A 6,729-nucleotide genomic window follows, 5' to 3' on the forward strand; every position below is an offset into this window, starting at 1 on the left:
ATTTTATTTTACTGCTGCTCTTTAGTTATTTGCTTTTATTTTTTTACTTAACACTTTTTTTAAAAACTTTTTTCTTTAAAAAACTGCATTGTTGGTTAAGGGCTTGTAAGTAAGCATTTCACTGTAATGTCTAAACCTGTTGTATTCGGTGCATGTGGCAAATACAATTTGATTTGATTTGGGGCAGATAGTGTCCTCCTGGCATCCGCCAAACCCAGATTTGTCCATCGGACTGCCAGATGGTGAAGTGTGATTCATCACTCCAGAGAACGCGTTTCCACTGCTCCAGAGTCCAATGGCGGCGAGGTTTACACCACTCCAGCCGACGCTTGGCATTGCGCATGGTGATCTTAGGCTTGTGTGTGGCTGCTCAGCCATGGAAACCTATTTCATGAAGCTCCCGACGAACAGTTATTGTGCTGACGTTGCGTCCAGAGGCAGTTTGGAACTTGGTCGTGAGTGTTGCAACCGAGGACAGACTATTTTTACACCCTTCAGCACTCGGCGGTCCCCTTCTGTGAGCTTGCGTGGCCTACCACTTCGCGGATGAGTCGTTGTTGCTCCTAGACGTTTCCACTTTACAATAAAATCACTTAGTTGACCGGGGCAGCTCTGGCAGGGCAGAAATTTGACGAACTGACTTGTTGGAAAGGTGGTATGCTATGACGGTGCAACGTTAAAAGTCACTGAGCTCTTCAGTACGGGCCATTCTACTGCCAATGTTTGTCTAAGGAGATTGCATGGCTGTGTGCTCGATTTTAAACACCTGTCAGCAACGGGTGTGGCTGAAATAGCCGAATCCACTAATTTGAAGGGGTGTCCACATACTGCTCTACATATATAGTGTAGCAGCACGTGTATTTCCATTATACAACCACCTATGGACAGTAACATACTGGCTCACATTATTTCCTTTTAACATATCTGTAATATGTTAGACTATTTAAAAAGGCATTTTGTGTCTCAAAGTCTTTTAAGTGTTAGTCTTACAACATTCTTAAGGGGAAGAAATGTCCGCAATGACATTTCATCCACATTGTGTTGTGTGCCCCAACAGTTTGTGTCGTGACACAATGTTAAAAGGGACGGTGGAAAAATCACACTTTGTGAAATGTGATTACATTTGTTTCACATTCATATTCTGCCCCCCCCCCCCCAAAAGCGACTTATCCAAAGCGACTTACAGTCATGCGTGCATACATATTTTTTTTTGTTTGTGTATGGGTGGTCCCGGGGATCGAACCCACTACCTTGGCGTTACAAGCGCCGTGCTCTACCAGCTGAGCTACAGAGGACCACAAGTATTTGGTACCTACTTGTGGTATTTGGTCACCTACAAACAAGCAAGATTTCTGGCTCTCACAGACCTGTAACTTCTTCTTTAAGAGGCTCCTCTGTCCTCCACTCATTACCTGTATTAATGGCACCTGTTTGAACTTGTTATCAGTATAAAAGACACCTGTCCACAACCTCAAACAGTCACACTCCAAACTCCACTATGGCCAAGACCAAAGAGCTGTCAAAGGACACCAGAAACAAAATTGTAGACCAGCACCAGGCTGGGAAGACTGAATCTGCAATAGGTAAGCAGCTTGGTTTGAAGAAATCAACTGTGGGAGCAATTATTAGGAAATGGAAGACATACAAGACCACTGATAATCTCCCTCGATCTGGGGTTCCACGCAAGATCTCACCCCGTGGGGTCAAAATGATCACAAGAACGGTGAGCAAAAATTCCAGAACCACACGGGGGGACCTAGAGAATGACCTGCAGAGAGCTGGGACCAAAGTAACAAAGCCTACCATCAGTAACACACTATGCCGCCAGGGACTCAAATCCTGCAGTGCCAGACGTGTCCCCCTGCTTAAGCCAGTACATTTCCAGGCCCGTCTGAAGTTTGCTAGAGTGCATTTGGATGATCCAGAAGAGGATTGGGAGAATGTCATATGGTCAGATGAAACCAAAATAGAACTTTTTGGTAAAAACTCAACTCGTCGTGTTTGGAGGACAAAGAATGCTGAGTTGCATCCAAAGAACACCATACCTACTGTGAAGCATGGGGGTGGAAACATCATGCTTTGGGGCTATTTTTCTGCAAAGGGACCAGGACGACTGATCCGTACAAAGGAAAGAATGAATGGGGCCATGTATCGTGAGATTTTGAGTGAAAACCTCCTTCCATCAGCAAGGGCATTGAAGATTAAACGTGGCTGGGTCTTTCAGCATGACAATGATCCCAAACACACCGCCCGGGCAACGAAGGAGTGGCTTCGTAAGAAGCATTTCAAGGTCCTGGAGTGTCCTAGCCAGTCTCCAGATCTCAACCCCATAGAAAATCTTTGGAGGGAGTTGAAAGTCCGTGTTGCCCAGCGACAGCTCCAAAACATCACTGCTCTAGAGATCTGCATGGAGGAATGGGCCAAAATACCAGCAACAGTGTGTGAAAACCTTGTGAAGACTTACAGAAAACGTTTGACCTGTGTCATTCCCAACAAAGGGTATATAACAAAGTATTGAGAAACTTTTGTTATTGACCAAATACTTATTTTCCACCATAATTTGCAAATAAATTCATTAAAAATCCTACAATGTGATTTTCTGGATTTTTTTCCCTCATTTTGTCTGTCATAGTTGACGTGTACCTATGATGAAAATTACAGGCCTCTCTCATCTTTTTAAGTGGGAGAACTTGCACAATTGGTGGCTGACTCAATACTTTTTTTCCCCACTGTATATATATATATATTTTAAGCAAAGCGTTTGTGAAATTTGTCTGCTTCATACTACAATCAGTTCCTGTTTTTAATGGGGAAGCTGTTGTTCTGTCTCAGGGTTAGTCATTTTTGCAATGTCTTTCAGAAGTCTGAAACATTTCCTGTTTTTGCTGTTGTTCTTATCAGAAAGTGACAAAGTATCTTCATATGAACACGGGTTGTCTTGTAAAGGTTTCATCATCTTAGCAAAGTTCCCCTCGTTGTCTCTAGTGGGCTGGACTAGGTACAGTGAGCGTCTGCATCTGAATCCCATACTATTATGGATACTACTAATAGGAAAGGAAAGGGGGATACCTCGTCAGTTGTACACCTGAATGCATTCAACTGAAATGTGTGTTCGGCATTTAACCCAACCCCTCTGAATCAGAGAGGTGCGGCGGGCTGCCTTAAATCGACATCCACGACATCGGCGCCCGGGGAACAGTGGTATACTACTACTACTACTAATACATCTACTGCTACTACTACTACTACTACTCCCGTGTAGTTCTGGGCTGATTCCTCACCGTTCTCATGATCATTGCAACTCCACGAGGTGAGATCTTGCATGGAGCCCCAGGCCGAGGGAGATTAACAGTTATTTTGTGTTTCTTCCATTTGCGAATAATCGCACCAACTGTTGTCACCTTCTCACCAAGCTGCTTGGCGATGGTCTTGTAGCCCATTTCAGCCTTGTGTAGGTCTACAATCTTGTCCCTGACATCCTTGGAGAGCTCTTTGGTCTTGGCCATGGTGGAGAGTTTGGAATCTGATTGATTGCTTTTGTGGACAGGTGTCTTTTATACAGGTAACAAACTGAGATTAGGGGCACTCCCTTTAAGAGTGTGCTCCTAATCTCAGCTCGGCGCCAGAAATCTTTCTGATTGAGAGGGGGTCAAATACCTATTTCCCTCATTAAAATGCAAATCAATTTATAAAATTTTTGACATGCATTTGTCTGGATTTTTGTTGTTGTTATTCTGTCTCTCACTGTTCAAATAAACCTACCATTAAAATTATAGACTGATAATTTCTTTGTCAGTGGGAAAACGTACAAAATCAGCAGGGGATCAAATACTTTTTTCCCCTCACTGTAGCTGGAGTAAGTTGATGTGAAAACCCCATGAATCCCCAATGTAGCTAAACTGAACTGAACCGAAGGTCATCCGGGCATGAAATCTCAATTAAAACTGCTTACTACGTAACAATGAAAGATGCCGCATGATTGGTTCTCTACTTCCAAGAGAAACCCATGACTTTTGAGTAAAAAGTTAACTCATCTGAATTTCTCATATGCTCTGCTAAGCATCATGTGTTCATAGTGACATGAAACAATCTGTACATCCTGATGTGAATGAGAGGTCATGAAGCGTTTGAATGGGTTATATAGGTGCTGTTTGTGGAAAGGGGGGATGTTATGGGGTGCTGACCGGCCAGTATTTTGTAGTTCTCTGTTCTTCTTGATCATTGACTTCCTCTGGTAAAATTTAACGACGGACTTGTTAATGTAATCTGCTTCAATAAAAACAGATTTCTAATTAAATGTAACGTTTGCACGTTTCATTTTTTATGTTGAATTGCCTTTGTGCATCAATCTAAGTAACATAATACAAAAATCCATCAAAATCTGTCAGTTTAAGCTAGAGATGTATACAGTTGAAGTCGGAGGTTTACATACACTTAGGTTGGAGTCATTAAAACTCGTTTTTCAACCACTCCACAAATTTCTTGTTAACAAACTATAGTTTTGGCAAGTTGGTTAGGACATCTACTTTGTGCATTACACAAGTAATATTTCCAACAATTGTTTACAGACAGATTATTTCACTTATAAATCACTGTATCACAATTCCAGTGGGTCAGAAGTTTACATACACTAAGTTGACTGTGCCTTTAAACAGCTTGGACAATTCCAGGAAATGATGTCATGGCTCAAGAAGCTTCTGATAGGCTAATTGACATCATTTGAGTGAATTGGAGGTGTACCTGTGGATGTATTTCAAAGCCTACCTTCAAACTCAGTGCCTCTTTGCTTGACATCATGGGAAAATCAAAAGAAATCAGCCAAGACCTCAGAAAAACAATTGAAGACCTCCACAAGTCTGGTTCATCCTTGGGAGCAATTTCCAAACCCCTGAAGGTACCATGTTCATCTGTACAAACAATAGTATGGAAGTATAAACACCATGGGACCACGCAGCCGTCATAACGCTCAGGAAGGAGACGCGTTCTGTCTAGAGATGAACGTACTTTGGTGCGAAAAGTGCAAATCAATCCCAGAACAACAGCAAAGGACCTTGTGAAGATGCTGGAGGAAACAGGTACAAAGGTATCTATATCCACAGTAAAACGAGTCCTATATTGACATAACCTGAAAGGCCGCTCAGCAAGGAAGAAGCCACTGCTCCAAAACCGCCATAAAAAAGTCAGACTACGGTTTGCAACTGCACATGGGGACAAAGATCGTACTTTTTGGAGAAATGTCCTCTGGTCTGATGAAACAAAAATAGAGCTGTTTGGCCATAATGACCATCGTTATGTTTGGAGGAAAAAGGGAGACGCTTGCAAGCCGAAGAACACCATCCCAACTGTGAAGCACGGGGGTGGCAGCATCATGCTGTGGGGGTGCTTTGCTGCAGGAGGGACTGGTGCACTTCACAAAATAGATGGCATCATGAGGAAGGAAAATTATGTGGATATATTTAAGCAACATCTCAAGACATCAGTCAGGAAGTTGAAGCTTGGTCGCAAATGGGTCTTCCAAATGGACAATGACCCCAAGCGTACTTCCAAAGTTGTGGCAAAATAGCTTAATGACAACAAAGTCTAGGTGTTGAAGTGGCCATCACAAAGCCCTGACCTCAATCCTATAGAAAATGTGTGGGCAGAACTGAAAAAGCGTGTGCGAGCAAGGAGGCCTACAAACCTGACTCAGTTACACCAGCTCTGTCAGGAGGAATGGGCCAAAATTCACCCAACTTATTGTGGGAAGCTTGTGGAAGGCTACCCGAAACATTTGACCCAAGTTAAACAATTTAAAGGCAATGCTACCAAATACAAATTGAGTGTATGTAAACTTCTGACCCACTGGGAATGTGATGAAATAAATAAAAGCTGAAATAAATCATTCTCTCTACTATTATTCTGACATTTCACATTCTTAAAATAAAGTGGTGATCCTAACTGACCTAAGACAGGGAATTTTTGCTAGGATTAAATGTCAGGAATTGTGAAAAACTGAGTTTAAATGTTTTTGGCTAAGGTGTATGTAAACTTCTGACTTCAACTGTATTTTTTGCATTGGATGCGTCTCAATCCGAATCTGCAGTGAAAGGTGACGGAGCTAGAACGATGTTTGTCAGACCATGAGACATCCCGAAAAATTGGTATTCTCACAAAAACGTCTGTAGCATCCGAACGATGGTGGTCTGAGTTTTGCTCTACGACCCCCACAAGTGTCACGGGACTCGTCTGAAGGTAACTGGTACCAGTTCAAAACATTTGAGAAGTACAGTGCGTTCAGAAAGTATTCAGACCCCCCCCAAATGTGGAAAAAGTCAATGGGTCTGAATACTTTCCGAATGCACTGTGCCTACCCCAAATATTTAAACTTTTTTTTTTACACTTAAGTTTTTTTAAACTTAAGTGTAAAAACGAACATTTCCTGAGCTTTCTTAATCTCCTCGATATTGGACAGACACTTAAACCTTATTCCTTATTTTTTGACTGTCTTTACAGTTTATGAATTTGTTGTTCAATGCGTTTCTATGGGTTATAGTAGTAAAGGCCAAATTAAATATTTTATAAATTTTTATACCTAAAAAGGGGTCCTAAAATGTAAATGCAATAACTAAAATGATCCATAGTACGACCATCTTAAAACAATTCCACATGTCAGTTAGGGCCCCCCTCCTCCCCCCTATGAACAGCATAAAGTAACACAAGAATTGACAGAATAAATAAAAATACATTCAA

Source organism: Coregonus lavaretus, assembly GCF_964263955.1.
Source record: "Coregonus lavaretus genome assembly, chromosome: 16".
Classification (NCBI taxonomy): Eukaryota; Metazoa; Chordata; class Actinopteri; order Salmoniformes; family Salmonidae; genus Coregonus; species Coregonus lavaretus.